We start from the raw sequence: 9,168 nt of genomic DNA on the forward strand, positions 1-9,168 counted from the left end.
GCAATTTAAAAGAGAGGCCGTCATCAATTAGAATTCCAAGATATTTATATGAGGTTACAACCTCAATCTCCTTGCCCTGACAGGTAGTAATAGGTGAAAGGTTCAGAGGTCTATTTCTTGCATTAGAAAACACCATTAGTTTAGTTTTGTCAGTATTGAGGATAAGCTTCAATTGACACAAGGTATGTTGAACAGTATAAAAAGCAGTTTGCAAGTTCTGGAAAGCTTTTGTAAGAGACGAGGCTTGATAAAGATAAGCAAAAAAAAAAAAAACGGTATAAATTAAATTACACAAATACTGAGCTATATTATATGCTCAAATTGGAAAATGATATTATTTTATACAAATATAATTGCTCAGAGAAATAGATTGTGTTTCACAAGTACTATATATATTTTAAAGAGGGGTCAAAATTATTTAGCCAAAAACCTGGTTGTCTCTGTCAAGAGGCTGAAACTTGTGGATCTTCCAGCAAGACAGTAATGCCAAGCACACATCAAAATCCACAAAGAAATGGTTAATTGACCACAAAATCAACATTTTGCAATGGCCATCTTAGTCTCCTGACATGAGCCCCTTTGAAAACCTGTTGTTTGAATTGAAGAGGGCAGTCCATAAGCGCAGATGAAAGATATCAAGGATCTGGAAATATTCTGTACGGAGGAATGGTCTAAGATCCCTCCCAATGTGTTCTCCAATCTCATAKAACAGGGGTGCCAATAATGCAGAAAAGTACCTCACACCTACTTTAAAATATGGTGGTGGATATTTTATGTTATGGGGCTATTTTGCTTCCACTGGTCTTGAGGCCCTTGTTAAGGTCAATGACATCATGAACTTTACCAAGTACCAGGACATTTTAGCCAAAAACACAGTTGCTTCTGCCAGGAGGGTGAAACTTGGCTGCAAATGGATCTCCAATCTTATAAAACATTTTTGAAAAATTCCTTAATCATAATAATACATTGCATTTATTACACACTTTTCATTGAAATACAATCAAATTACTACAGCGAGTGCATTAAAAATAAAATAAGAGACAAAACAAGGACACATCTAGACAGGGAKACTGACACCATGACGCTACAAAGGACAAGGACAACAAGGGGCACAGCTGTCAACAGAAGGCTTTCTTGCCCATAATATACATTAGTTTGAAACTGATTTTATTTCCTAAAATTATAACAAACTTGTTACCCTCAGGGGTTTTGCAAACACATTTTTTTCCCATGAACAAAGAACACAGTATTATTGAATCAAGTGCCCAAAATAGATCTATTTTGAAGGAGTCATTCACTTGTGATTGCACATGCCGTCTGTAATGAGATGCCTACCTAGATGTATTACTTCAACCATTTAGAAAACKTTTCATCCACCAACCAATGTACTTCATGTAGCAAGAGCAAGTCWATTTTTTTTTTGACGGAAAGGAACAGAATTATTGATTTACTTTTCCAACTCAAATATTTCTTTATATMAGTTATGCTACAGTTCATACTGAATGAATGTAGCCCAATTTAGGCACTGTCATTGTATTTTCCTCTTGTTAGAATTCAACCAAGTGAGATAGATTTTTTTTTCTTTCTGATTTCCTGGTCTGTGGCATCAAGATAGACCCTTTCATGTGTGAATGGGTAAATACATCTTGTCTCACTAATACTGCTTTGCTCACACATATTGCAAATGTAATAGAGGATTGCATGATGCTTTACCTTGCCTGATGACTTGTGTTTGCTTGCAGGAAACCCCGGTTACATTGGTGACGGGATCTGTTTCTCCTGCACTCCACAAGGCAGTTTTAGCCCATTAAGCTAAAACCACGGAATTAGCTCGGGGTGCTAATGCAAGTCTTCAGGTCCAGACAAGGTAACTCATCARATGAGCTTGTTTCACAGAACTACCTCTGTTATGTAAATGTTGGTGAATCGAATCAATATTCACAGAAAGATCAACAGGGCTTTCCCGTTCCAAAATTGATGTCCAAGCACATGCTAATTTGCTATTGCACAACGCTGTTGCACAGAGAAACATGACGAATGCCAGCCTGTCATAAATAATACAAATTGTCTAAACAAAGGAAATGTGTCCAAACAGATTTTGTCTCTCTGYAAAAAAAACAATATTAATTATGGTAATTATTATAATAATAACACCTTTACTCAGTGGTGGAAAAAGTACTTGTCATACTTGAGTAAAAGTAAAGATGCCTTAATAGGAAACGACTCAAGTAAAAGTGAAAGTCACCCAGTAAAATACTACTTGAGTAAAAGTCTAAAAGTATTTGTTTTTAAGTATACTTCAGTGTCAAAAGTAAATGTGATTGAAAAAATATACTTAAGTATCAAAGGTAAAAGTCAAAGTATAAATAATTTCAAATTATTTTGATTAAACAAACCAGACAGCTCTATTGGGGCGGCAGGTAGCCTAGTGGTTAGAACGTTGGGCCAGTAACCTAGCTGACAAGGTAAAAATCTGTCGTTCTGCCCCTAAGCAAGGCAGTTAATCCACTGTGCCCCTGGTGCTGAAGACGTGGATGTCGATGAAGGCAGCCCTCTGCACCTCTCTGATTCAGGGTGTTTGGGTTAAATGCTGAAGACACATTTCAGTTGAAGGCATTCAGTTGTACAACAGACTAGGTCCCCTTTCCCTATTTTCTTTTTATTTATTTTTTACGGATAGCCAGGGGCGTACTCCAACACTCASACATAATTTACAAATGAAGCAATTGTGTTAAGTGAGTCCTCCAGATCAGAGGCAGTAGGGATGACCAGCAATGTTCTCTTGATAAGTATGTGAATTGGACTGCTAAGCAMTCAAAATGTAACAAGTAATGTACTTTTGGGTGTCAGGGAAAATGTATGGAGGAAAAAGTACATTATTTTCTTTAGGAATGTAGTGAAGTAAAAGTAAAAGTAGTCAAAAATATAAATGGTAAAGTAAAGGTAGCCCAAAAAACGACTTAAGTAGTACTTTAAAGTATTTGTACTTAAGTACTTTACACCACTGCCTTTACTTGTTTAAGTATTTGACTCTATACTGCCATGCACCAAACCAGCCACGGCTCCAGCTACATTAACCCCCACAGCTTGGCTAAACTACTGAGACTAATTCACTCCAACCAACTACTGCACTCCCCCATCCAAATTCATATAAACTTCAAGGTTATTAGCTATGGGAAGTATTAAAATATAAAGATGAATATGGAAATACAAATATGCCTTCCACTGTATTATTTATACTGCATAAATGTATACATTATTAATTTGGACATTCTCTTAGTGATACAGGTACTACATAGAGTTTTGAACGCATGGCTATTTTTGAGGGAACAAATAGTTACTTGGGAGGTGACTACAACTATTTGAATACAGATCCAAAAAAGTACTACTTTTTTAAAAATCTATTTGAATACAGATCTCAGAACGTGACTACTTTTCAAAACTATTTGAATACAGATCTGAGAAAGCAACTACTTAAAAATATATATTTGAAAACAGGTCTCAGGAATGTACTACTTTTCAGAAACTATTGGTCTTCTACTAATGGCAGGGCTGTATCTGGAGCTGCATGTTGAAGATAGAAATATAATGAATTGAAAGCACAATCTCCTATACAATTACAATCTATCTGACAGTCATGTTTGATCTACACAATACATTTATTAATACATTACTACATTATGTAAATATCAAATTTCCTGAATGTCCATTACCCCAGGTGTACATAATCAAGTCTAACCAATTATATTTTGTACAGATAGGTATAATAAGTTGTGACGCTCAACTACTGTATGACTCGTTCAACATGCCACTGAAAAGGTAAAACGTTGAAATGAATTGAATGATCCCTGAACATTCTGCAGAGACATTAAAAGCCATTTGCAAACAGCAAGTTGGATGCTTAGCAAAAACAACTTGTGAAACTCTGTGTCCATCTGAGGGCAAGTGTTCTTGTTTCAAACACACACGATACCATCTTTAAAGGAATGGATTACTCAGAATACAAACTAACATGATTCTGCACCTACCTTGGCTGTGGCTGATTCAAGAAAGCAGTTTTTGGATATTTAATTTCCTTTCTACATTTAATAGCCATATTGTTACTGTTCGCATGCTCAGTAACACTTAACATTGAACTGTTCTTGTGCCTGTGTAATAAAACTGTAATTACTTTTAACCGACATTTTATTAGCTTGTTGTTACATAATACTTTGGTAATTGCATTTTAATAGCATAATGAGCTGAGAGTTTTTGTAAGTACTGTATACAAGAGGAATAGGCGCTGTTCCTTGTTCCACTTCGCTATTATGCAGTCATCAAGCAATTTCCAAAGTCCAAGGTAACAACAATGTTGCTATTGTAATAATCATAAAGTTACTACACTTAAGAACTTGATGTGAAGTGTTACTGTATTGCCTTATGTCTTACTCACTATGAAAATATATTGTTTGTCATTCTGCAGCTAGAAAATAGGTATTTTGTTCAGTTGAGGTGATTCCATGTCACACATTTATTTAATTCAAGGCTTTCGGCTATATTAAGAGTCAAATCTGAGAGCCCTGGGAGGCAACCCGTCTTTCTAGAGAGACTATATTTGTACTATGAAGCGGAATTATCTATATTATAACAAACCTTATACATAAAGTGTATATATAGAGTACCAGTTAAAAGTTTGGACACACTACTCATTCCAGGGTTTTTCTTTATTTGTAATATTTTCTACATTGTAGAATAATAGTGAAGGCAACAAAACTATGAAATAACACATGTGGAATCATGTAGTAACCAAAAAAAGTGTTAAACAAATCAAAATATATTTAACATTTTAGATTATTCAAAGTAGCCTTGATGACAGCTTTGCACACTCTTGGCATTCTCTAAACCAGCTTCACCTGGAATGCTTTTCCAACAGTCTTGAAGGAGTTCCCACATATGTTGAGCACTTTGCAAGGCAAAGGGTGGCTACTTTGAAGAATCTCAAATATAAAATATTTAGATTTGTTTAACGCTTTTTTGGTTACTACATGATTCCATATGTGTTATTTCATAGTTTTGATGTCTTCGCTATTATTCTACAATGTAGAAAATAGTAAAAACAAAGAAAACCCTTGAATGAGTAGTGTGTCCAAACTTTTGACTGGTACTGTATATGTGTGTAATAATATTTCACATAATTTTATTAGGTGTTGTGTGTTTGCGCACGCCACGCATTTGAAGAATTGTAAATACATTGTGTAAGGCAATGGAGTTTGCATAGCGAATTATTCCGATGAAATGTGTCCATATATTGGTATTTTACTGCCACCTATCAGTTGTAACTGTGAATGCTACATGGGTCCATGACTGAGATGAGTTGAGCAGTGTGTCATTTTGTGTCATGGATGAAATATTCCACCATCGGAGGCTATCGCTTGTGTAACTTGGCTACATTGGTATTTACGTTTGGTGGAAATTGTTTGTTAATTTCGATTAATGTTGTTGGAGCTGTTGTGTGTTGTATGGTGACCTTAGGCTTCATCAAGGTTTATTTGTGAGTAAATCTGGCTTTGATAATAGCCAGTGCCTACCCAGGCACCGACCTCACCGCATGTCACTGCAAAAAGGGAACGTTACTCTCTGTGTCTACCAATAACATTTAAGTCATTTAGCAGACGCTCTTATCCATATAATAACCACTGATGGACACTAATGCAACTTGGATTTGTTTATGGACATTCGTTTATAATAAGCATTCATGGTAGTCATTATGGAAGTGTCCTTCCCTACTCATTTGCCATTGATGTAAAGATGGAAAACTCACCTAGTCCTTTTGAAATGTTCTCTTCTTATTCCTCTTCAGACATGGATGTAAACGAGAGGGGGAAAGGTTGCAAATCAGTGTTCATCAATTGTCCTCCACTGCTACGATTTCAACATTGCAACGAGTCCGTACTTCTGTATTTTGTCTGTTTGGTTCCCCGTGTTCATACCTCTAGAACAGCCGTAGTGAAGATAGAGTGTTGCTCTCTGCTCTCAGTCTTTATGAACTGGAGAGCTAAGCGCCAAAAGGAATCTCTCTCTCGCGCTCTCGCTCTCTGCTCTCAGTCTTTATGAACTGGAGAGCTAAGCGCCAAAAGGAATCTCTCTCTCGCGCTCTCGCTCTCGCTCTCTGCTCTCAGTCTTTATGAACTGGAGAGCTAAGCGCCAAAAGGAATCTCTCTCTCGCGCTCTCGCTCTCTGCTCTCAGTCTTTATGAACTGGAGAGCTAAGCGCCAAAAGGAATCTCTCTCTCGCGCTCTCGCTCTCTCGCTCTCACATTCTTCTCCTTTGTTCGAGTAAACGATGCTCAGCTCTCTATAACCTCCTCCTCTCTCTGGTCTCATCCCCTATGTGCAGTCAGATCCATAATTATTGGCACCCTTGATAAAGATTAGCAAAAAAGTAAAAATAAATAAATAATTCAAATTCTGAGCGATATTGTATGTTCAAAGATATGTCTAAAACATTATTTTATATAAATACAATTGCTCAGAGAAAGACATTTTGTATACAAAGTAAAACAAAATGTTTCAAAAAGAAAGGGGTCAAAATTATTGACACCGCTGTTCTCAGTGCATAATCTTTCCACATCCTTGACATCCTTCGTCTGTGTTTATGGCCCTCGTCAATTCAAACCACAGGTTTTTAATGGGGTTCAAGTGCAAAATGAACCATGGTCTAAGATCCCTCCCAATGTAGGAAAAATGCTTGGTTGCCAATCATCATTTTGGGACCTGACTGTATGTGGTGTAATTAAATCACTAGGTCTTAATCCTGTGGTGCAGTGCCAGATTATGACACTTAGCCACAATTAGGCTGCAGGCTGATATTGACTTGGCGTAAGACCCTCCTTTAGTCTGTTATTATTTTATTTATATATGTAACATTTTATTTATTCAGTCCAGTCAGCATTTATTTATGTGGGAAGTCAATAATTTATTATTTACATTGCCGGCCATTAAAAGGCCTCCGGCAGGCATTTGAGACAACAGAAGAACAGGAAAAGAGAACGACAGGATACTTTTTTAGTAGCTCTAGACTTAAGAGGTCCTTGCATAAGGTCTGGCATTTCTGGCATTGTGATATGTCATACCTAGCCTGTTTAAACCAGACCAATGGTGAGCGCAGCGTTCAGTCTGGTTCAACCAGGCTATACTGTATGTCATACTGCTCAGTGCTTTTAGGGAGTAAATTAATCCCATAATTTCGAAATGTAACAGTTCCCGCACCGGAGCCGCCACAGAAGTAGATGCCCACCCGGACCCTCCCATATAGAGTCAGGTTTTGCGGCCGGAGTCCGCACCTTTGGGGGGGGGGTACTGTCACGCCCTGGCCATAGAGAGGCTTTTATTCTCTATTTTGGTTAGGCCAGGGTGTGACTAGGGTGGGCATTCTAGTTTCTTTATTTCTATGTTTTCTGTTTCAATGTTTTGGCCGGGTATGGTTCTCAATCAGGGACAGCTGTCTATCGTTGTCTCTGATTGGGAATCATACTTAGGCAGCCTGTTTTTCCACCTTAGTTGTGGGTAGTTGTCTGTGTTAGTGGCCTGTATAGCCTTAGTCAGCTTCCCGTTAGTTTTTGTTGTTTCTTGTTTTGTTGGCGACATTTTATAACATTAAAAGAAAATGTACGCTCACCACGCTGCACCTTGGTCCGGTCATTTCCCTGACGAAGTTCGTGACAACACCGGTGAAAACTATAGGTGTAGAACTATTGTGCATCTGTTCCCATGCATTGAGGATATAATGAGATAAATGTATTTGTTGGACATGTCTCTGACAAACTGGGTGTCACGGATTGTTGGTGACCATTGTTGGATGGCTGTCATTGTTGTCGGTGACCTCTCACAAACTATCCCAGGGGGTACATTTCAGGAAACCTTCAGTCCCTTTTCAGTTTTTCTCGTTCGCTCTATTTTGTCCTTCACTTTTCTTCAGGAGAATGCTGAAGGACACGGCAACCTGCAGCTGAAAGAGTCCTGTCAGAGTCAATATACAATATATAGAGGATACTCTATGTCTCTTGCTTTACTGGAATATTCTGGAAGTAATCTTGGCTAAAGCTAGTCATAAGCATCAAAAACGAATTCCTCAGCATGACCTTGCTAAAAGGGATTATCATTGTCACATCTAATCTTTTTTCCATGATGCTACTTATTTTATTATTTGATATATATACAATGTATGTACAGCATGTCTCTCAACTGTTCAAGACAAGTGACAGAAATCGTTTATTAACTTTTTTCAACTATCGCCCCTGTGTTTATTGACAGATGAGTCTCCTCATCTATCAATAAAGGTCCACTCTGTGATATTAACTGAATGATGGCGTGGGCCTTTAACGGACTATTGAGAGCATGCTACCTCAAACACTACCTTTATGGAGAGGGTGGCTATGATCATAGGTGGACTTGGACTTTTTGGCAGGGGSTGCACTGAAGAAAAACTATCGTTGACATAGGCTATGACACAGGCTGTGAAGATGTAACACCAACACGTGAGACAGGGAAAACCAGTGGTGTAGTGGTTCCCCCCAAATTTCCCAAACGGCCCGCCCGGCGAAGGAAAGGCGTCCTGTGTAAAATATTATAATAGAAACAGTAACATACAATACACTCTGAATGACATAAAACGTATTGGTCTTTCACAGTCAGGCCAACTCAAGCTGTACTACGGAAGTAGACTAATAGTAGGTATACTATTGAAACTGATCAATTAGGCCGTCAACTGTCAGAAATAGACAGGTTTCTGATTTTTCCTTTTTTCCCCAGGTTTTTGCTCTCATACTTTTTAAATAGAAAAACAACAGAATTGGATGTTCTAAGTCCATACGAATGCTTAAACCACATCAGGAGACCACTTTTGAGGTCTGGGAAAAATCTAAGATGTTTTTATTTTTGAGTGTAGTTCAATTAAATCAATAGTTAAAAATTAAATAAAATTGTATTGGTCACATACACATATTTAGCAGATTTTATTGCAGGTGTAGCGAAATGCTTGTGTTCCTGGCTCTAACAGTGCAGTAGTACATGTGCAGTAGTATCAATTCACAACAGTACACACAAATTWAAAATTAAAAGAATGGAAGTAAGAAATATATAAATATTAGATTGAGTAATGTCGGAGGAACATTGACTAAAATACAGTAGA

At 37.6% G+C, this 9,168-nt stretch overlaps 1 protein-coding gene across 1 annotated transcript in view; it reads right to left on the reverse strand.

Annotated features, from left to right (window-relative positions):
- LOC111956478 (neuromedin-U receptor 1) overlaps positions 1-6,280 on the reverse strand; it is a 10,322-nt gene extending 4,042 nt beyond the window's left edge. The window contains exon 1 of the mRNA XM_023976919.2: positions 5,801-6,280. The gene's annotated coding sequence lies outside the window, so the exon portion shown is untranslated. The remainder of the gene's footprint in view (positions 1-5,800) is intronic.
- Between the last annotated feature and the right edge of the window lie 2,888 nt (positions 6,281-9,168).

The sequence above is a fragment of the Salvelinus sp. IW2-2015 genome, linkage group LG32 (assembly GCF_002910315.2).
Source record: "Salvelinus sp. IW2-2015 linkage group LG32, ASM291031v2, whole genome shotgun sequence".
NCBI lineage: Eukaryota > Metazoa > Chordata > Actinopteri > Salmoniformes > Salmonidae > Salvelinus > Salvelinus sp. IW2-2015.